Source organism: Triticum aestivum, chromosome 7D, assembly GCF_018294505.1.
Source record: "Triticum aestivum cultivar Chinese Spring chromosome 7D, IWGSC CS RefSeq v2.1, whole genome shotgun sequence".
Lineage (NCBI taxonomy): Eukaryota > Viridiplantae > Streptophyta > Magnoliopsida > Poales > Poaceae > Triticum > Triticum aestivum.
This window is the reverse complement of record NC_057814.1, coordinates 132518669-132543490: the sequence shown is the minus strand read 5'-3', so window position 1 is coordinate 132543490 and position 24822 is coordinate 132518669.

Genomic DNA, 24822 nt, shown 5'->3' with positions numbered 1-24822 from the left:
TATTGCTTTTACGACTATCGCTACCGCTTAGTGATAAAGTAAAACAATTACATGGCGATTGCATTGCATACAATAAAGCGACAACCATATGGCTCCTACCATTTGCCGATAACTCGGTTACAAAACATGATCATCTCATACAATAAAATATAGCATCATGTCTTGACCATATCACATCACAACATGCCCTGCAAAAACAAGTTAGACGTCCTCTACCCCTGCAAAAACAAGTTAGACGTCCTCTACTTTGTTGTTGCAAGTTTTACGTGGCTGCTACGGGCTTAGCAAGAACCGTTCTTACCTACGCATCAAAACCACAACGATAGTTTGTCAAGTTGGTGTTGTTTTAACCTTCGCAAGGACCGGGCGTAGCCACACTCGGTTCAACTAAAGTGAGAGAGACAGACACCCGCCAGTCACCTTTAAGCAATGAGTGCTCGCAACGGTGAAACCAGTCTCGCGTAAGCGTACGCGTAATGTCGGTCCGGGCCGCTTCATCTCACAATACCGCTGAACCAAAATATGACATGCTGGCAAGTAGTATGACTTATATCGCCCACAACTCACTTGTGTTCTACTCGTGCATATAACATCAACGCATAAACCCAGGCTCGGATGCCACTGTTGGGGAACGTAGTAATTTCAAAAAAATTCCTACGCACACGCAAGATCATGGTGATGCATAGCAACGAGAGGGGAGAGTGTTGTCCACGTACTCTCGTAGACCGAAAGCGCAAGCGTTAACACAACGCGGTTGATGTAGTCGTACGTCTTCACGATCCGACCGATCAAGTACCGAACGCACGGCACCTCTGAGTTCAGCACACGTTCAGCTCGATGACGTCCCTTGAACTCCGATCCAGCCGAGTGTTGAGGGAGAGTTTCGTCAGCACGACGGCGTGGTGACAATGATGATGTTCTACCGATGCATGGCTTTGCCTAAGCACCGCTACGATATTATCGAGGTGTAATATGGTGGAGAGGGGCACCGCACATGGCTAAGAGATCAATGATCAATTGTGTCAAGAGGTGCCCCCCTGCCCCCCGTATATAAAGGAGCAAGGGGGGGTTCGGCCGGCCAAGGGGAGAGGCGCGCCAGGAGGAGTCCTACTCCTACCGTGAGTAGGACTCCCCCCTTTTCCAGGTTGGACTAGGAGAGAGAGGGGGAAGAGGTGGAGGGGAGGAAGGAAGGGGGGGCGCCGCCCCCCTCTCCTTGTCCTATTCAGACTGGGGGGGAGGGGCGTGTGGCCCTGCCCTGGCCTCCTCTCCTCTCTTCCACCTAGGCCCACTAAGTCCCATTAAGTTACCGGGGGGGTTCCGGTAACCTCCCGGTACTCCGGAAAAATCCCGATTTCACCCGGAACACTTCCGATATCCAAACATAAGCTTCCAATATATCAATCTTTATGTCTCGACCATTTCGAGACTCTTCGTCATGTCCGTGATCACATCCGGGACTCCGAACAACCTTCGGTACATCAAAACATATAAACTCATAATATAACTGTCATCGTAACGTTAAGCGTGCGGACCCTACAGGTTCGAGAACTATGTAGACATGACCGAGACACCTCTCCGGTCAATAACCAATAGCGGAACCTGGATGCTCATATTGGTTCCCACATATTCTACGAAGATCTTTATCGGTCAGACCGCATAACAACATACGTTGTTCCCTTTGTCATCGGTATGTTACTTGCCCGAGATTCGATCGTCGGTATCTCGATACCTAGTTCAATCTCGTTACCGGCAAGTCTCTTTACTCGTTCCGTAATACATCATCCCGCAACTAACTCATTAGTTACAATGCTTGCAAGGCTTATAGTGATGTGTATTACTGAGTGGGCCCAGAGATACCTCTCCGACAATCGGAGTGACAAATCCTAATCTCGAAATACGCCAACCCAACAAGTACCTTTGGAGACACCTGTAGAGCACCTTTATAATCACACAGTTACGTTGTGACATTTCGTAGCACACAAAGTGTTCCTCCGGTAAACGGGAGTTGCATAATCTCATAGTCATAGGAACATGTATAAGTCATGAAGAAAGCAATAGCAACATACTAAACGATCGAGTGCTAAGCTAACGGAATGGGTCAAGTCAATCACATCATTCTCCTAATGATGTGATCCCATTAATCAAATGACAACTCATGTCTATGGCTAGGAAACATAACCATCTTTGATCAATGAGCTAGTCAAGTAGAGGCATACTAGTGACACTCTGTTTGTCTATGTATCCACACAAGTATTATGTTTCCGGTTAATACAATTCTAGCATGAATAACAAACATTCATCATGATATAAGGAAATAAATAATAACTTTATTATTGCCTCTAGGGCATATTTCCTTCAATATCATCTACGCATAGACCTGGCTCGGATGCCACTGTTGGGAAACGTAGCATGCAATTTCAAAAAAAAAAATCCTACGATCACGCAAGATCTATCTAGGAGATGCATAGCAACGAGAGGGGGAGAGTGTGTCCAGGTACCCTCATAGACCAAAAGCGGAGGCGTTAGCTTAACGCGGTTGATGTAGTCGAACGTCTTCTCGATTCAACCGACCAAGCACCGAACGTACGGCACCTCCGAGTTCTGCACATGTTCAGCTCAATGACGTCCCTCGAAATCTTGATCCAGAAAAGTGTCAAGGGAGAGTTTCGTCAGCACGATGGCGTGGTGATGGTGATGGTGATGTGATCCGCGCAGGGCTTCACCTAAGCACTACAACGATATGACCGGAGGAGTAAACTGTGGAGGGGGGCACCGCACACGGCTAAGAGAACAATTGATGTGCTTTGGGGGTGCCCCCTACCCCTATATATAAAGGAGGAGAGGGGAGGAGGCCGGCCCTAGGGGCGCGCCCAAGTGGGGGGAAACCGACTAGGACTCCTAGTCCAAGTCGCCCCCCTTCCTTTCTTTCAGAGGGGGAAAGGGAAGGAGAGGGAGAGGGGAAAGGAAAGGGGGGCCGCGCCCCCTCCCCTTGTCCAATTCGGACAGCCCATGGGGGGCGCCACCCCTTGCGGGCTCCCCTATCTCTCCCCTACGGCCCATGTAGGCCCATTACTTTCCCGGGGGTTCCGGTATCCTCCTGGTACTCCGAAAAATACCCGAAACGCTCCGAAACGATTCCGATGTCCGAATACCATCGTCCAATATATCAATCTTTACCTCTCGACTATTTCGAGACTCCTCGTCATGTTCGTGATCTCATCTGGGACTCTGAACAATCTTCGGTCACCAAAACACATAACTCATAATACAAATCATCATCGAACGTTAAGCGTGCGGACCCTACGGGTTCGAGAGCTATATAGGCATGACCGAGACACCTCTCCGGTCAATAACCAATAACAAAACCTGGATGCTCATATTGGCTCCGAGCATCTTGAGTACAAGTGTTCTAGCAGAGCAAGTAATGCACTGCAGGAAAAATAATATGAGAACACAATGTATTCCCTATCCAAATCTAGAAATAATTTCCTTATTCACGTAAGTGTTGACCATCGTACTAGTACCTTTTATCCAAATATAGCAATCAAAATTTCCAAATTAGTCGACAGCATGTTCAAAAAACCCCACCCTCCCGGATAGAAAAGTAGATTCTAGGAACATATTGTGCGGAATCCATATCGATCGGTACGACGCTGGTTTTAGATGTTGTCGCAAGGCGACTACACAAAATTGAATGAAGCACGACAACTGTTGGAATGAAATCAAACGACAGTTCCTAACCAGCAATCAGAGTTGCAATTCTATCAAAGATATACCATGTGATAAATAATATTGTCGTACTACTTATACACACAGGACACTTGTTTCACCATGCCAGATTATTACATCAAAATATCTCAGAGGATAGATCAGTTCAGCAGTTGCGTGCCGCTACTGAAGAATTTCAAAGTTGATTTTGGACCAGCTCTCCTTGCTGAGAAAGTTTGATTTTGACATCATCCCCTGATAACCAACAAGTATAGGGGATCGCAACAGTGTTCAAGGGTAGAGTATTCAACCCAAATTTATAGATTCGACACAAGGGGAGCCAAAGAATATTTGAAGGTATTGGCAGCTGAGTTGTCAATTCAACCACACCTAGAGATTAATTATCTACAGCAAAGCGATCAGTAGCAATGGATTTTGATAGTTTTGATAGTAGTGACAACATCAATGGTAACAGTGATAGCAGTAATTTGGTAGCAAGTGTAACAGTGATGATAGCAGTAGTAACTTAGCAGAAACAATATAAGATAAATTCGTAGGCATTGGATCGGTGACTTGTTGGATGATATTCATCATGTGACAGTTATAACCTAGGGCGATGCGGCACTAGCTCCAGTTCATCGATATAATGTAGGCATGTATTCCGTAAATAGCCATACGTGCTTTATTAAAAGAACTTGCATGCCATCTTTTGTCCTACCCTCCCGTGGCAGCGGGGTCCATATTGGAAACTAAGGGATATTAAGGCCTACTTTTAATAGAGAACCAGAACAAAGCATTAACACATAGTGAATACATGAACTCCTCAAACTACGATCATAACCAAGAGAGGGCCTGGTTGTTGTCACTTCAGGGTTGTCGGATCATAAAAGTAGTAGGTGATTATAACTTGGAAGATCGGATCTAAAACATGGATATAATGATGAATTCATAAACGGTTCAGATTTGAGTTCATGGCACCCGGGCCCAAAGTGACAAGCATTAAGCAAAGCAAAGTCATAGCAACATCAATCTAAGAACATGGTGGATACTAGGGATCAGGCCCTAACAAAACTAACTCAATTACATGATGAATCTCATCCAACTCCTCACCGACCAGCGAGCCTACGAAGGAATTACTCACTCCCAGTGGGGAGCATCATGGAATCGGCAATGGAGATTGATTGGTGATGACGAAGAACGAAGATCCCCCTCTCCGAAGCTCCAAACGGACTCCAGATCTGCCCTCCCAAGGAAGAACAGGGCTTGGCGGCGGCTCCAGCTCTTGGATCATGACGATTCTTTCTCCCTGATTTTTTCTAGAATAATGTGAATTTATAGTATCAGGGGGGTCATCAGCGGGGCCACCAGGTGGGTACAACCCACCTGGGCGCGACAGGAGAGGGGGGGCGCCCTGGTGGGTTGTGCCCAACCAGGGGCCCCTCTCTGGTGGGCCTTGGCTCTAGAAATTCTTATTATTGATATAAAAAATCCTCGCAAAGTTTTGTTCCATTCCGAGAACTTTTATTTCTGCACAAAAATAACACCATGGTAGTTCTGCTGAAAACAACGTCAGTTCGGGGTTAGTTTCATTCAAATCATGCAAATTAGAGTCCAAAACAAGAGGAAAAGCATGAGAAAAAGTAGATACGTTGGAGACGTATCAACTCCCCCAAGCTTAAACCTTTGTTTGTCCTCAAGCAATTCAGTTGATAAAATGAAAGTGAGAAAGAAAAACTTTTATGAACTCTTTTGCTCTTGTTTGCATAAATAAGCTTAAATAGCACCCAGGTTTTCAGCCAACATTATAACTAACCATGTCAACAATAACTCTTAAAGATTATATTAACTCATATCAATGTCATAATCAGCTAGCGAGCAATAATAAGATATCTCAAATGGCAACATGTTGTCAAAACAACCATGATAAAATATGACAATAGTGGTATCTCGCTAGCCCTTTCTGAGACCGCAAAACATAAATGCAGAGCACCTCCAAAGTTCAAGCAGCGACTAAACATTGTAATTCATGGTAGAAAAGATCCAGTCATGATGCACCCAACATTAGCTATACACTATGCATAAATCATGACAGTTGTGCTCTACTCATTTTCTGGCGCTTGTTTTACAAGGTGATGACACAACATAAAAGTAAATAGAAAGTCCCTTCGCAGAGGGAAGCAGTGATTTGCAGAGGTGCCGGAGCTCAGTTTTTAAAATAGAGATAAATGATATTTTGAGACATGCACCCTTCTTATTCACTTCACGACCATCAGTTATCAACATCTTCCATGCTAAGCACGGGCGGTTCCCAAGCGATAAAAGTAAAGGTTTACTCCCCATCCACCATCAATCACACTCCACGGCTTGTCGGAAACAACGGGTGCCGTCCATACCAACATCAGTCCCGGGGGAGTTTTGTTTAATTATTTGCATTTTTTAGTTCGGGACTTGGAATCCCTATTACCGCCCATTTCCTCGTGCGATGGCGAGTGAATAAACACTCGACCTAAGGATAACATGCTTAGCACGGAAGATATCGACCACCTCCTGTCGTTCCATGAACGATCTAGGCACACAAAATGGATAAATTTTTAGAAGTTTTTAGAGGTGGCACGTGCAAATTAACTTAGGACGGCAGGGTAATACTATATATAGGTAGGTATGGTGGACTCATCTAGAATAACTTTGGGTTCAAGGTTTTTGATGTACAAGCATAATTCCCACTTAGTACAGGCGAAGGCTAGCAATTTAAGATTGAGAAGCGGCCAGCTAGAGAGCAACAACGATCATAACAAGGCATTATGCATAAGTAACATTGGACACTAGCATGAGTAGGATATGATCACCATGAACATAAATATTATAGAGGCTATGTTGGTTTTGATTCAACTACATGCATGAACATGTACCAAGTCAAGCCACTCGAACTTTCAGAGGAGGATACCATATCATCATACTACATCACAATCATTTTAACGCTATGTTGATATCCAAGATAAATCGTTATCCACTCCCAGCTACTTATGCATGGCATGAGAAACTATAATCTCTAATTGTGATTGCCAACATGTTTAATCATAATGGGCTGAAGCCTGGATACTAGGTTAAACATATTTGCACAAACAGAACAAGTCGAGTTCATACCAGTTTCTCTTTGACACGGCCAGCTCATCGAATATCGTCATTATTGCCTTTCACTTGCACGACCGAATGATATGAAAATAATAATAGTGCAAGAGTGCCATGGACTAAGCTGGAATCTGCAAAGATTTTATTCAACAGAAGAAGACAAGGTAAAATGGGCTCTTATTAGTTCAACAGTTATTCATATGAGAGCCACTCAACATTTTCATTGTGTTCTTCTCCTCGATACAACTTAAATAAAAAGAACATAAATTCAGAGAAACACACCGAAATCTTTTTGGAGTTTTTTGTTTTCTTCAACAAGCAAATAGAAAGCAAAAACGTGAAAAACTATTTACACGGGAAAGCTCCCAACAAGCAAAAGAAGAACAAGGAAATCTTTTTGGGTTTTTTTTAGTTCTACTACTAAGCATGCATAGAAAGTAAATTACTACAACTAATTTTTTTGGTTTTTCTAGAGTTTTTCAAACACACAAGAAGAAAGCAAGAAAATAAATCTAAGCATGGATGATACAATGAAAAAGTGTGAACACCGACAAATAGATTAAGTGTGAGCATGAATATAATGTCGGTGAGAAACACGTACTCCCCCAAGCTTAGGCTTTTGGCCTAAGTTGGTAATAAATCAGTAGCCTGGAGGGTAGTAGTCGGCGTGGTAGCTCACGGAGGCTCTTGGTGCGGAGTCCTCAGCACGCCGCGCTGCCAACACTGCTGCGTTGTGAGCTCGGGCCTCGCTCTCAAGAACAAAATATCTTTCCTTGTTGTGATAATCAAAGAGAGCAGGCCCAGGCAAATATGTGTCCACAACATGTGATTGGTTAAACAATAAATTATAAGTGAAGTTATCAGCCCTTCCCGCAACAATCTTATGCTCTTTCAAAGCATCAAAATCTAAATACCGAGTGGGAAGGATATGATCAAAAGGCAAAGGTGAAACACTCAACCCTCGTGCTAAACGCATGGCATATATTGCACCATAGAACCAACCACTTTTGGCGTTATGCTGAAGTCTACGTGCAACAATTGCTCCAAGGTTATAATTTCTTTCACCAGTGAGAGCGGTGTGAATGAGGCTCAAGTCTGGCGCACAAAGTATGCTACAGTCTTGCTTGCCTACTATGCATTTCCCGTTAAATAATGCAATGTACTGAATTGCGGGAAAGTGAATGCTCTTTATTCTTCCTTGTCTCACCCCCTATTTTCACCGTAACAAAGGCTAGTCAAGAAAGACTCATAGTCAGCCTTTGCTGGCTCATCAAGCGAACCCCAAAATGGAAGCTTGCAATGGTAAGCAAAGCTATCTAGTGAGATAGTATATGGGTTGTCATAAAGCATAAATGACACCCTAGACTCACTTGGAAAATATTTAAATCCTTTGACAAATGATTCAGTGAGAAGATGGCGCTGTTCACACTTATCTGAGAGGTAGGGACCGAGACCGGCATTTTGAACATATTGCTCAAATTCCTATTTGATGCCCACCTGCATCATATACTCATCACAAGGCCATAAGCAAGTTTTGGTGGCAGCATCTCACGTGCAACTTTCACTTGGTTCAACGTACTACCGGCGAGCAGAGCTGTCACTAGAGGATGCCCCCGAGGATCGTCTCCTCGTAGAACTCCTTCCAAATAGGTTCATCATGTCCGCGTACAATTTTTCCAAGCAACAATCCCCCGAAACAGTTTCAGAAACGGAGCTTCGAGCAAAGAGATCGAAATCCGCGGATTTGAGCTCAAGAACACGGGAGAGAGAGCAAAAGTGATTTTTTTTCTGGAGGTAGGTGACAATGTGGGCTGAAGAGATAAGTGAGGGGGCCCACATGGGGACCACAACCCCCAGGGCGCGCCATGGGGTGCTGGCGCGCCCAGGTGGGTTGTGCCCACCTGGTGCACCCCCTCTGGTTATTTTTGCACCAAAAATCCTTAAATATTTAGGAAAAATCATATAAAATTTTCAGGGCATTCTTAGAACTTTTATTTTTGGGTCATTTTTTTATTGCACGGGAAATTCAGAAAACAGACAAAACATAGCATTTTATTTCATTTAACTAATAAAAACAGAAAACAAAAAGTAGGGACAGAAGGTAGAGCTTACTAAATTCATCAACTTCATACCGCTCAAAAATGATCCTTTAATAAGGTTGATCAAGTCTTATTAACAACCACTTTCGATTAGCATGAAATCAAAGAACTTTCTTGAATAACTAAGTTACCTCAATGGGGATATGCATTTCCCCAACAATAAGTATTTCTTATTTCTTTTTGATAGTAGGTAGAGGTATTTGAAAACTTCCAATAGTGATTGTCAGAGATTTTTCAATAACATTAATACCATTCACTTGGAATTGTTTCTTCGGAAAGTGCACTGTATGCTCATTACCATTAATATGAAAATTGACCTTGCTTTTATTGCAATCAATAATAGCCCCTGCAGTATTCAAGAAAGGTCTACCAAGGATAATCGACATGTTGTCGTCCTCGGGCATCTCAAGTATAACAAAGTCAGTCTAAATAGTAACATTAGCAACAACAACGGGCACATCCTCACAAATACCGATAAGTATGGCAGTTGATTTGTCAGCCATTTGCAAAGATATTTCAGTAGGTGTGAGTTTATTCAAGTCAAGTCTTTTATATAAAGAGAAAGGCATAACACTGACACCAGCTCCTAAATCACACAAAGCAGTTTTCACATAATTCTTTTTGATGAAGCAAGGTATAGTTGGTATTCCCGGATCTCCAAGTTTTTTAGGTACTCCATCTTTAAAAGTATAATTAGCAAGCATAGTGGAGATTTCAGCTTCCGGTATTTTTCTCTTATTTATGATGATGTCTTTCATATACTTTGCATAAGGAGGCATTTTCAAGATATCAGTCAAGCGAGTACGCAAAAAGACTGGCCTCAGCATTTCAGCAAAGCGTTCAAATTCTCCATCATCTTTTTTTAGTTGACTTGGGTGGAAAAGGCATAGGTTTTTGAACCCATGGTTCTCTTTCTTTACCGTGTTTTCTAGCAACAAAGTCTCTTTTATCATATCTTTTATTTTTAGGTTGTTGGTTATCAAGATCAACAGGTGGTTCTATCTCAACATCATTATCTGGTTCTTTTTCATTTTATTGAGTGTCTTCATGAACCTCATCATTATCTTTTTCATTATCACTAGATGGATGTTCATTACCAGATTGAGTTTCAGCAACAGAGATAGAAGTTTAGTTTTCATTATCAGGAGGTTTTTGTCTTTCAGGTTCACTAGGAGTGTGCAAAGTCCGATAATTTTTCTTCTTCTTTTTCTTTTTAGAAGGACTAGGTGCACTAGTGTTAGCTCTTTGTGAATCTTGTTCAATTCTTTTTGGGTGTCCTTCAGGATAAAGTGGTTCCTGAGTCATTTTACCTCCTCTAGTTGCAACTCTAACAGAAAAGTCATGCTTATTATGATTCATTTCATCAAGCAATTCTCTTTGTGATTGAGCAACTTGTTCTAGTTGAGTTTGAACCATAGAAGCATGTTTTCCACCCAAGTCAACTAAATAACAAGTCACTCAAGCGAGCAATCATATCAGAATTATATTTCAGTTGTTTCATAACATTTGCATTGAAGTGATCTTGTTTTCTAATGTAGTTTTCAAACTCATAAAGGCATTGACTAGGATGCATAATGTGAGGATTATCATTATCATTAAACTTCATGAGAGAATTTACCTCTACCACCTTAGGTAGTGGTGGTGTATTAAGCCTGTGTATTTCTTCAATAGGAGGTAAATTTTTTAACATCCTCAGCTTTAATACCTTTTTCCATCATAGATTTCTTTGCCTCTTGCATATCTTCAGGACTGAGATATAATATACCCCTCTTCTTCGGAGTAGGTTTAGGTGGTGGTTCAGGAATAGCCCAATCATCATCATTTTTCAATATGTTATTCAATAATTCTTTAGTTTGAGCAATAGTTTGTTCCCTCAAAACACAACCAGCACAACTATCTAGGAAGTCCCTAGAAGCATCGGTTAGTCCATTATAGAAGAAATCAAGTATTTCATTTTTCTTAAGAGGATGGTCATGCAAAGCATTAAGTAACTGGCAAAGCCTCCCCAAAGCTTGTGGGAGACTCTCTTCTTTAGTTTGCACAAAGTTAAATATTTCCTGTAAGGCAGCTTGTTTCTTATGAGCAGGAAAATACTTTTCAGAGAAGTAATAAATCATATCCTGGGGACTACGCACACAACCAGGAGCAACAGTATTGTACCAAGCTTTAGCATCACCCTTTAATGAGAAAGGAAATAATTTGAGAATAAAGTAATAACGAGTTTTCTCATCATGAGTAAAAAGGGTGGCTATATCATTCAACTTAGTAAGATGTGCCACAACAGTTTCAGTTTCATAACCATGGAAAGGATCAGATTCAACCAAAGTAATTAATTCTGGGTCGACAGAGAATTCATAATCCTTATCAGCAATACAGATAGGTGAAGTAGCAAACTTAGGATCACATTTCATTCTAGCATTTAGAGATTTTTCTTTATACTTGTGTAATAATTTCTCTAGATCATCCCTATCCTTACAAGCAAGAATACCTCTAGTTGCTTCTTCACTCATAACATAAACTTCCGGTACCTTAGGCAATTCATATCTAGGAAGGCTAGTTCTAGCAGGTGTTTCAGGAGTTTCAGTTTCAAGCTCATCATCAGATTCAACATCATCATGTTGTATAACTCTAGCAATTTGTTTATCAAGAAAATCACCAAGTGGCACATCATCATTATCATGCAAGGTACTAGCATCATCAGAAGCATCATTCATAGTAGAAGTAGCATCATCAATAACTTGCGACATATCAGAATTAATAGCATGTGGTGGTGGTGTTGCAAGTTTACTCATAACAAAAGGTGAATCTAAAGCAGAACTGGATGGCAGTTCCTTACCTCCCCTCGTCTTTGAGGGATAAATCTTAGTCTTTGGATCCTTCAGATTCTTCATAGTGATAAATTGATAATAATCCCAAGTGACTCAAAAAATATAGCTATGCTCCCCGGCAATAGCGCCAGAAAAAGGTCTTGTTGACCCACAAGTATAGGGGATCGCAACCGTTTTCGAGGGTAGAGTATTCAACCCAAATTTATCGATTCGACACAAGGGGAACCAAGAATATTTGAAGGTATTAGCATCTGAGTTGTCAATTCAACCACACCTGGAGATTAATTATCTGCAGCAAAGTGATTAGTAGCAAAGTAGTTTGATAGTTTTGATAGTAGTGACAGCAGCAATGGTAACAGTAACAGTGATAGCAGTAATTTGGTAGCAAGTGTAACAGTGATGATAGCAGTAGTAACTTAGCAGAAACAATATAAGATAAATTCATAGGCATTAGATCGGTGACTTGTTGGATGATATTCATCATGTGACAGTTATAACCTAGGGCGATACGGCACTAGCTCCAGTTCATCGATATAATGTAGGCATCTATTCCGTAAATAGTCATACGTGCTTTATTAAAAGAACTTGCATGACATCTTTTGTCCACCCTCCCGTGGCAGCAGGGTCCATATTGGAAACTAAGGGATATTAAGGCCTCCTTTTAATAGAGCACTGGAACAAAGCGTTAACACATAGTGAATACATGAACTCCTCAAACTACGATCATCACCGAGAGTGGGCCCGGTTGTTGTCACTCCGGGGTTGTCGGATCATAAAATTAGTAGGTGACTATAACATGCAAGATCGGATCTAAAACATGGATATAATGATGAATTCGTAAACGGTTCAAATCTGAGTTCATGGCACCCGGGCCCAAAGTGACAAGCTTTAAGCATAGCAAAGTCATAGCAACATCAATCTAAGAACATAGTGGATACTAGGGATCAGGCCCTAACAAAACTAACTCGATTACTTGATGAATCTCATCCAACTCCTCACCGACCAGCGAGCCTACGAAGGAATTACTCACTCCCAGTGGGGAGCATCATGGAATCTGCAACGGAGATTGGTTGGTGATGACGAAGAACGAAGATCCCCCTCTCCGGAGCCCCAAACGGACTCCAGAACTGCCCTCCCGCGGAAGAATAGGGCTTGGCGGCGGCTCCGTCTCGTGGTTCGCGATAATTCTTTCTCCCTGATTTTTTATGGAATAATGTGAATTTATTGTATCAGGGGGGTCATCAATGGGGCCACCAGGTGGGTACAACCTACCTGGGCGCGGCAGGAGAGGGGGGCGCGCCCTGGTGGGTTGTGCCCAACTAGGGGCCCCTCTCTGGTGGGTCTTGGCTCCAGAAATTCTTATTATTGATATAGAAAAATCCTCGCAAAGTTTTGTTCCATTCTGAGAACTTTTATTTCTGCACAAAAACAACACCATGGTAGTTCTGCTGAAAACAACATCATTCCGGGGTTAGTTTCATTCAAATCATGCAAATTAGAGTCCAAAACAAGAGGAAAAGCGTGAGAAAAAGTAGATACATTGGAGACGTATCATCCCCTACAGCAAGATATGATTTAGATTTGAACCTTGACCATCCTTTAGCATCAGTCATCATGCGACCATCCTTTGTACTTACAGTATATTGAGCAGGTTCATTCACACCAAGGTTGCGCATGGTAAGGGAAACTTGGCCATGGTCGCCCAGATTGTTGAACGACTCCCTCGTTGCTCTAGGAATTCCCTGTTTGCAAACAAGAAGACATACACAAATAGTTAGATCAACACAGTAAATCATGTGAAACAACATGGAAAGAAAAAAGAACGAAGCACTTGGGCGGCCAATGCTTACCAAGAAGGTGGACATGTCAGTTTTTGTAAGGACTTTGGTATATGAAGTGCAGACTGCAGTCCAGTCTGTTGCCGGTGCAACAGCTGGTTACGTTGCCGCTGCACGGGCCGGCGCAGATGCAAGTGCAAGTGTTGGTGCAAGTGCCAAAGCCGTTGCTGGTGCCCGTGCCGGTACGACTGGTAGTGCCGCTGCTACTGCCGGAGATGGTGCTCCTTGTAGAGCTGGTGCCGGTGTCGATGCCCGATCCTCTGGTAGATCAGCCTGATCCGCTGACGCGGTCGGTGCCCAATCCTCAGCTGGATCAGACTGAGCTACTGCCGTTGTCAGTGCTAGAGCAACTGTCGGTGCTTGATCCTTTGCTGAAGGTGGTACCAATGTGCGAGACAGCGGCGATCGTGTCTGGTCTGCTATGATCAGCTTTCTAACTTGAATAGGCTCCGTGACCGTGTGATACGTCTCCAATGTATCTATAATTTTTTATTGTTCCATGCTATTATATATTCTGTTTTGGATGTTTAAAGGGCTTTATTATACACTTTTATATTATTTTTGGGACTAACCTATTAACCGGAGGCCCAGCCCAAATTGCTGTTTTTTGCCTATTTTAGTGTTTCGTAGAAAAAGAATATCAAACGGAGTCCAAACGGAATGAAACCTTCGGGAACGTGATTTTTGGAACAAACGTGATCCAGAGGACTTGAAGTGGACGTCAAGCAACAAACGAGGAAGCCATGAGGTAGGGGGCGTGCCCACCCTCACCAGGTGCACCCTCTACCCTCGTGGGCCCCTCGTGGCTCCACCGACCTACTTCTTCCTCCTATATATACCTACGTACCCCCAAATCATCAGGGGCATCCACGAAAACCTAATTCCACCGCCGCAACCTTCTGTACCCATGAGATCCCATCTTGGGGCCTTTTCCGGCATCCTGCCGGAGGGGGCATTGATCACGGAGGGCTTGTACATCAACACCATAGCCTCTCCGATGATGTGTGAGTAGTTTGCCTCAGACCTTCGGGTCCATAGTTATTAGCTAGATGGCTTCTTCTCTCTCCTTGGATCTCAATACAAAGTTCTCCTCGATCTTCTTGGATATCTATTCGATGTAATCTTCTTTTGCGGTGTGTTTGTCGAGATCCGATGAATTGTGGGTTTATGATCAAGTTTATCTATGAACAATATTTGAATCTCCTCTGAATTCTTTTATGTATGATTGGTTATCTTTGCAAGTCTCTTCGAATTATCAGTTTGGTTTGGCCTACTAGATTGATCTTTCTTGCAATGGGAGAAGTGCTTAGCTTTAGATTCAATCTTGCGGTGTCCTTTCCCAGTGACAGTAGGGGCAGCAAGGCACGTATTGTATTGTGGCCATCGAGGATAAAAAGATGGGGTTTATATCATATTGCATGAGTTATCCCTCTACATCATGTCATCTTGCTTAAAGCATTACTCTGTTCTTATGAACTTAATACTCTAGATGCATGCTGGATAACGGTCGATGTGTGGAGTAATAGTAGTAGATGCAGAATCGTTTTGGTCTACTTGTCACGGACGTGATGCCTATATATATGACCATACCTAGATATTCTCATAACTATGCTCAATTCTATCAATTGCTCGACAGTAATTCGTTTACCCACCGTAATACTTATGCTATCTTGAGAGAAGCCACTAGTGAAACCTATGGCCCCTGGGTCTATTTTCCATCATATTAATCTCCCGTTATTTCTATCTTTATTTACCTTGCAATCTTTACTTTTACTCTTTATCATAAAAATACCAAAAATATTATCTTATCCTCTCTATCAGATCTCACTCTCGTAAGTGACCGTGAAGGGATTGAGAACCCCTTTATCACGTTGGTTGCGAGGTTCTTATTTGTTTGTGTAGGTGCGTGGGACTCGAGCGTGGTCTCCTACTGGATTGATACCTTGGTTCTCAAAAACTGAGGGAAATACTTACGCTACTTTACTGCATCACCCTTTCCTCTTCAAGGGAAAACCAACGCAGTGCTCAAGAGGTAGCAAGAAGGATTTCTGGCGCCGTTGCCGCGGAGGCTCACACCAAGTCAAGTCAAGATTTGATTTCCCGTCAACGAGCCATTTCTGGCGCCGTTGCCGGGGAGTCTACACACAAGTCAAGACATACCAACTACCCATCACAAACTCTTATCCCTCACATTACATTATTTGCCATTTGCCTCTCGTTTTCCTCTCCCCCACTTCACCCTTGCCGTTTTATTCGCCCTCTCTTTCCGTTCGCCTCTTTCTCGCTCGTTTCTTGTTTGCTTGTGTGTTGGATTGCTTGCTTGTAATGATGGCTCAAGACAATACTAAATTGTGTGACTTTGCCAATACCAACAATAATGATTTTCTTAGCACTCTGATTGCTCCTCTTACCGATGCTGAATCTTGTGAAATTAATGCTGCTTTGTTGAATCTTGTCATGAAAGATCAATTAGCCGGCCTTCCTTGTGAAGATGTCACTACCCATCTAAATAGCTTTGTTGATTTGTGTGATATGCAAAAGAAGAAAGATGTGGACAATGATATTGTTAAATTGAAGCTATTTCCTTTTTCGCTTAGAGATCGTGCTAAAGCTTGGTTTTCGTCTTTGCCTAAAAATAGTATTGATTCATGGAATAAGTGCAAAGATGCTTTTATCTCTAAGTATTTTCCTCCGCTAAGATCATCTCTCTTAGAAATGATATTATGAATTTTAAGCAACTTGATCATGAACATGTTGCACAAGCTTGGGAGAGGATGAAATTAATGATACGTAATTGCCCTACTCATGGTTTGAATTTGTGGATGATTATACAAAAAAAATATGCCGGATTGAATTTTGCTTCTAGAAATCTTTTAGATTCAGCCGCGGGAGGCACTTTTATGGAAATCACTTTAGGAGAAGCCACTACACTCCTAGATAATATTATGGTTAATTATTCTCAATGGCACACCGAAAGATCTACTAATAAAAAGTCCATGCGATAGAAGAAATTAATTTTTTGAGTGGAAAGATGGATGAAATTATGAAATTATTTGCTACTAAAAGTGTTTTTCTGATCCTAATGATATGCCTTTGTCTACTTTGAGTGAGAATAATAATGAATCTATGGATGTGAATTTTGTTAGTAGGAATAATTTTGGTAACAACGCGTATAGAGGAAACTTTAATTCCTCTAATAATTATGGTAATTCCTACAACAATTCTTATGGAAACTTTAATAAGATGCCCTCTGAATTTGAGACTAGTGTTAAGGAGTTTATGAATTCGCAAAAGAATTTCAACGCTTTGCTTGAAGAAAAATTGCTTAAGGTTGATGAATTGGCTAGGAACGTTAATAGAATTTCTCTTGATGTTAATTCTTTGAAACTTAGATCTATTCCACCTAAGCATGATATCAATGAGTCTCTCAAAGCCATGAGAATTTCCATTGATGAGTGCAAAGAAAGAACCGCTAGGATGCGTGCTAAGAAAGATTGCTTTGTGAAAGCGTGTTCTTCTAGTTTCTATCAGAATAAAGATGAAGATCTAAAAGTTATTGATGTGTCTCCTATTAAATCTTGGTTTTGCAATATGAATCTTGATAATGATGAGACTGGAGATGAGTCAACTTTAGTTAGAAGGCGTTCCAAAAATTCGGAGTTTTTAGATCTTGATGCAAAAATTGGTAAAAGTGGGATTGAAGAGGTCAAAACTTTAGATATCAATTAACCCACTATTTTGGATTTCAAGGAATTTAATTATGATAATTGCTCTTTGATAGATTGTATTTCCTTGTTGCAATCCGTGCTAAATTCTCCCCATGCTTATAGTCAAAATAAAGCTTTTACTAAACATATCGTTGATGCTTTAATGCAATCTTATGAAGAAAAACTTGAGTTGGAAGTTTCTATCCCTAGAAAACTTTATGATGAGTGGGAACCTACTATTAAAATTAAAATTAAAGATCATGAATGCTATGCTTTGTGTGATTTGGGTGCTAGTGTTTCCACGATTCCAAAAACTTTGTGTGATTTGCTAGGTTTCCGTGAATTTGATGATTGTTCTCTAAATTTGCATCTCGAGGATTCCACCATTAAGAAACCTATGGGAAGAATTAATGATGTTCTTATTGTTGCAAATAGGAACTATGTGCCCGTAGATTTTATTGTTCTTGATATATATTGCAATCTTTCATCTCCTATTATTCTTGGTAGACCTTTCCTTAGAACGATTGGTGTGATTATTGATATGAAGGAAGAACATATTAGATTCCAGTTTCCGTTAAGGAAAGATATGGAACACTTTCCTAGAAAGAAACTAAAATTACCTTATGAATCTATTATGAGAGCCACTTATGGATTGCCTACCAAAGATGGCAATACCTAGATCTATCATCGCTTTTATGCCTAGCTAGGGGCGTTAAACGATAGCGCTTGTTGGGAGGCAACCCAATTTTATTTTAGTTTTTTTCTTTTTACTTATGTTTAGGAATAAATATTTGATCTAGCCTCTGGTTAGATTTTTTTAATATTATAATTAGTGTTTGTGCCAAGTGAAACATATAGGATCTTCTTGGATGATAGTTATTTGATTTTGCTGAAAATTCCAGAAACTTTCCGTTCACGAAAACAATTGTTAAAAATCACCAGAACGTGATAAAATACTGATTTGAATTGCAGTAAATCAATAAACAAATTATCTAGGTCTTCCTATTTTGGTAGATTTTTCTGTGTTCCAGAAGTTTGCGTTAGTTACAGATTACTACAGACTGTTCTGTTTTTGACTGATTCTGTTTTTTGTGTGTTGTTTGCTTATTTTGATGAATCTATGGCTAGTAAAATAGTTTATAAACCATAGAGAAGTTGGAATACAGTAGGTTTAACACCAATATAAATAAAGAATGAGTTCATTAAAGTATCTTGAAGTGGTGTTTTCTTTTCTTTCGCTAACGGAGCTCATGAGATTTTCTGTTGAATTTTGTGTTGTGAAGTTTTTAAGTTTTGGGTAAAAGACTTGATGGATTATGGAACAAGGAATGGCAATAGCCTAAGCTTGGGGATGCAAATGGCACCCCAAGGTAAATCCAAGGACACCAAAAAGCCAAAGCTTGGGGATGCCCCGGAAGGCATCCCCTCTCTCGTCTTCGTCCATCGGTAACTTTACTTGGAGCTATATTTTTATTCACCACATGATATGTGTTTTGCTTGGAGCTTCTTGTATGATTTGAGTCTTTGATTTTTAGTTTGCCACAATCATCCTTGCTGTACACACCTTTTGAGAGAGACACACATGATTCGGAATTTATTAGAATACTGTATGTGCTTCACTTATATCTTTTGAGCTATATAGTTTTTACTCTAGTGTTTCACTTATATCTTTTAGAGCACGGCGGTGGTTTTGTTTTATAGAAACTATTGTTCTATCATGATTCACTTATATTATTTTGAGAGTCCAACAAAAAAGCATGGTAATTTGCTTAAATTGAGAAATTAGTCCTAAAGTGATAGTCATCCAAGATTAGTAAAAACTTTCTTATAAGTGCGTTCAATACTATGAGAAGTTCGATGCTTGATAATTGTTTTGAGATATGAAGATGGTGATATTAGAGTCATGCTAGTTGAGTAGTTGTGAATTTGAGAAATACTTGTGTTAAAGTTTGTGATTCCCGTAGCATGCACGTATGGTGAACCGTTATGTGATGAAGTCGGAGCATGATTTATTTATTGATTGCCTTCCTTATGAGTGGCGGTCAGGGACGAGCGATGGTCTTTTCCTACCAATCTATTTGTTTCGATAACTAATAGATTTTTGTAACAAGTATATGAGTTCTTTATGACTAATGTTGAGTCCATGGGTTATACGCACTCTCACCCTTCCACCTTTGCTAGCCTCTCTAATACCGCGCACTTTTCGCCGGTATCATACACCCACCATATACCTTCCTCAAAACAGCCACCATACCTGCCTATTATGGCATTTCCATAGCCATTCCGAGATATATTGCCTTGCAACTTACCACCGTTCCGTTTGTTATGACACGCTTCATCATTGTCATATTGCTTTGCATGATCATGTAGTTGACATCGTAGAGCAAACCAAACGGTTTATTCTATGATGAATGTCACATGGAAAAACCTACATCGTAAAATTGCAGGAAAAGAAAGAAAACATGACATTAAGTCAATAAGATTTAGACAGTAAATCAATAAGATTTACTTGATGTGACACGAGTGAATCCTTACTAGGAAATCACTATGTCGAAGTGCTAAAGAGAAGATTGATCATCCAACTACGTTTGGCATGCAGGGCCCCCGCCTAATCCCACAAGCAGGACAGTCCAAATGTCATGGCAAATCAGATGGACCAAACATCCATGGGACTGCAAATCCTGGTGGGTGCGATAAACCCTGCAATGCATACAGATATTGGAATGTGACCACAATTGATAAACCGTCCTCACAAAAAGATGATCTGGATACTTCAAAATATACAGACTGAATTGAGTGGACAGACATTAACATAGACTGTTCTCAGGACTCACCACACACCAAAAGTGGCACTACTAAACAATACAGGGTTCACAAACACAAATCAAGTACTGAACAATAGTACTTACTACAGGCAAGCAAAGTTGCACTAATTAAACTCTGCAGACTATTTCTTGCCACCGACCTACGGGATGAACACCGCATAACTAACTAGGCCATGTACTTCGTGAGAGATGTCTACCTGCACCATCACCATCTCGTCAACCTTGGAGAACCTAACAGAGTGGTCTTTCCACTCATAAACATGACGATGAAGACAGGCCGCATCAGATTTGTTGGGAAGCTTTACAAGAACCACACCCTTCGTAATCGAAGGCACATCCAGGAAATTGTTATGGTCAAGTACAGCCTCGAGAACATGCCTGACAACAATGCTACAGGAAAACACTAGTTCAGGACACGTGGCAACAAGGACACAGCAGCTGGATAGTTTAGCAGTAGAACTCATCCTCAGGTCTTCCAGTTCACGTGGCATGAATTTGAGAACTTCATCTCCACCGCGGACCTGGTTCTAATTCAAACAAAAACCAAATATTTTATTACTACTTCCGTTCAGAAATATAAGATGATTTTCGATATTTTACTCCATATATGACTACATATATGCACACAAATGAGTGAACAAAGACACTAGAACATGTCTTCAAAGGCATGAGAGCAGAGGGATTACTTGCAATATCCATAACACAAGTTACTGAGGCAAATATAGCCTCTTCAAAGGTAGCATTGATGTTCATAAAGTAGTTGAAAGTAATCTATAAGAAATCAGTGTCAACCTCTCGCATGTTTTGGTCAAAAGAGGAATTTAGAACCGTCATTTGGCACACAAAAATCACATGCAAGATCACCCAGAAAGTTGTACTATTAGTACTAGTACTGCGTGTTAGATGAAAAAACACGATCAAGATCGAGAAAAAGATCGTTAAGAAGAGATATTACCTGGACTTGCTTAATGACGGATCCCGAAGAGGGGGGCTTGGACAGGGCGATGGCTTTGAGCTTGTCTGCGGTAGTCTCGGCGGGGTGCTTGCGCTTCTTCGTACCATGAGCCTCGACGGTTTTGGCTAGAGCCATAGACATCACTTCGGCCGGTGCTCCAGCGTCCATCAAGAAAATGTCAAATAGAAATAAAATAAAAGAAACCATAATCACAAACCCAAAAGAAGAACAGAGAGGGAGTTATAGGATTAGTCTCGGGGTTGCAAGACCGGGCCTTGGCCAGAATCAACACCATTGATGCACTCACCTTTCCTTCTTTGGGAGAGAAGAACAATGGCAGAAGCAAGTCAGGGTTTTCTTGAAGAAATGAGGAACAAGATGAGGGAGAAGTGAGTGGGGGTTTTCTTCAAGAGAGGAAGCTGAGAGAGAAGAGTGAATTGATGGTTGCTTCGTCCGTCCAACTTACTGCTAGAAAGGAGGGGGTTTTGTGATTTGACGGCTCATTGGGCATTACTATGGCGCTTCAATCGGGGTAGTCTACCGTGCAGTTGGGCACTCTACTACGGAGTAATTTAGTGCATGGCTGGTGGACCCCGATGCTGGCTGTCCCACACGTCGGGGAAAGTGAGTAGCAAGGTTCCCGACGACCGTCGAGGAGGATCCGCACGGTAGAGCGTGTCCACTATTTTTCTGAAGAAAAGAAATGATTACAACAAGCATTTCCACTCTTACGACGGAGGAGTGCGAAACACGGCAGCCACTTGAACATACACAGTGCTCCTACTACTAGGCATGTGCAGTGGTTCATACGTCAGTACTACATAATCTTGTTGCTAGTGTAGTAAGATATGACAATAACAAATGATGTTGTGCGCATGTCAACTATATGAACATTAATGTAGTAACATAGTACCGCTTTTTCGACTGTCCGGTCGAGAATGAACGGTGAGATCAATGTTAACAGAACTAAGTCTATAGGGCACGGAGAGTTACTCCACGAAACATGAACCATATGAAGCACGAATCAGTGTTAGCCAGCATGTATGAAGGGTGCACAGGATGGGAGCAAAAGTTCCCTTCTCGACCCACTTTTGGGTGTTTGGCAGAGTGCATGAAGGGTGCATGAATCCACACTAGTAGGTTAATACAAATACACAAAGAGGGAACAACTATATTGAGATGAGAATGCAACCAAACACACCCACACGCTTTGTGCTACAGTAACAGATCTGCACCGTCTAAGTTTGATCCAACGGTCATGTCGCGCCGAGACATGGACATGCCCATGAAGAGGGCGCCTAAACACTACAGAAGTCCCTCTGCTTCTCGAGGCGCATGACGTTGGTGATGCAGGGTGCAACCGGCCGCAGAGCCCGCTCCCGGTCGACGGGAGCCAGCTCGTCAAAGACGGCAACCAATGGCACGAATGGATTCCGGTGACGGAGCCCTTAGAGGATTCGCCCGGCAACGGCGACGACAGCCCGCAACCCCTCCTTGTCCAGCTCCGCCCCCACTATCGCGCGGAGAAGGATCAGCTCCTCGGAGATATAGGTGAAGAAGGAGACCAGGTCAGGAAGCCGCAGCTCGTTGAAGTCGACGGGGTGGTCGAACGGGTTTAGCCCGACGACCAGCATGGTCGCGCTAGCACGACGGTAGGCATCGCGCAGCCGCAACACGTGCGTGGCAACTTGGTCCACCAAGTGGCTGAGGCGATCCTGGACCTCGTCACGATCGGCCCGCTCGTGCTCCAGCCGGCTCCCCTGACGGCCTATCGTATCTCCCGCTTTCTGCAGCAACGCCGCCGACGCCTCGAGCATCTTTGTGGTGGACGCCTGCCACTTTTGAAGCTCCGTGAACTCCCGCACATAATGGAGGAGCATGGCACTCCTCTCCTCCTTGAGCTCACGGAGCTCCACGTCCTTGGCCTTGAGCTCTGCATCCTTGGCCTGGAGCTCCTGTGTCAGGCGCCTCACCTCAGACTCCGTGATCTGCTGTGCCGCCATGGCACCAGGTAGAAGCAATGGGGAGAGGAAGCAAAGGGGGCGAAATGGCTGAAAGGCAATGCAATCTACGGGGAGGCGGAGGGAGCCAACCGAGGAGCGGGGAATCTTTTGGTTTTCACCATGGGAAAACACCAGTCGACGACTTCTCACATCAGGGAGCAGTGGGTTTTACAGGCGGAGTCATCATGACTAATTGTTGTCGCGCCTGCTCTCGTCAATCAAAAAATTAAAAATCCTGTCGCGCCTGCTCCCATCAATCAAAAAATTAAAAATCATGTCGCACCCAAACACCAGAGCAACGCCGCGGTGGATATTTAAATTTACCTGCCGGCAAAGAGATAAAAAAAGGGGTAAAAAACAAATGTGGCGGCGGCCTAGCTAATCGGTCGCACTAGCCCAACTAGCTAGCCACCGTGCTTCACTGATGTACTCGGCGGGAAAGGTGGTCTTTCGTGATTTGACGACTCATTTACTTGCTTCGGTGCTACGGCCGAGGAGGAACCAGAAAATGAGTGGTAGGGCGTCCCATGTCTCGGCAAGGAAGAATATATGCGTGCACCACCTGGGAGGACCCCGAAACCACGCGGTAGGGTGTGCCACGTCTCGGCACGGAGGAAAAATGAGCGTGTAAAAATATACTCTATCAGACGTAGTACCTATGGTTCAACCTCGGGACCCAGCCAGTCGGTCGAAAACACCCCACTAGCCACACAGATTCATCATGCTAAGTGGCACGGAGGATAGGTGTGGTTAGCTCCGTCTCGACCAGCCACAACGTCTCTTGTTCTAGGCGATTCTTCTATTTTCCAAGATTTTTTTAGTTATAACAACACCACGGCCTGCTAGCGCCACTCTTCGTGTGTGCCCGTGCATATAAAGGTTAGACGATGGAGAGGACAGAGAGATCGCAGACCTGGGATCCACCAGTAAGTGAGTCAACGGTCATGCACGTGTTGACGAGGCACTCCCTCTAATCTACTCAACGTAATACTGTATAAAATCAAGTTATGGGACAAAGCCAACAACCGTTGTTGTTTCAGGCTATCGACTTACGCTTTGTAGTCCAGGTTGCCAGTTCGAATCTCGTCTTTCAGATTTGTTAGTTTTAGGTCCATTTGATCAATGACAAGTGGGACCCCCGTGTGTTGTTCCGATATTTCAGTGTAGGATGTTTTTTTTGAACAAACACTTTGCGCGGTTAGACAAGTAACGGCATGAGTTACACGTATTTTGTAAGTTTACGAACAAAAATGACAGCGGCATAGAATATATATCACATCCACCCCGCAGCTTAGATGCTATGGTGATATGAGTTTTTACATTGTTGGAAGTGAGATCCAATGGCTTGGGAGTAGTCTTTGTAATTATGCGCAATTTCCAAACCCTCCAAAGGTTTTTTTGCAAATAAAACATTCAGGCCTCGTGTGTGCCGCTGCATCTTGGATCCAACGGCTCCCCGTTGCTCATATTAGGTGCTCCCCGTAGCTTAATTAGCCGCTATGGTGATACGAGCATCTAGGTCATATGATCTGTGATGAGATGCCACATGCGTAGTACTTGTACTTTCTGCGCAATTCCCAAACTCTCTCAGCCGTATATTGCAAAAACATTCAAACCTCCTACTGTGAGCCGTAAAATCTCCGTGAACTCATATCACCATAGAATCTACGGGGCGGGAGCACCTCATACTCTCCCGTGTGAGAAAACATCAGGTGCTCTCGCAGCTTGGA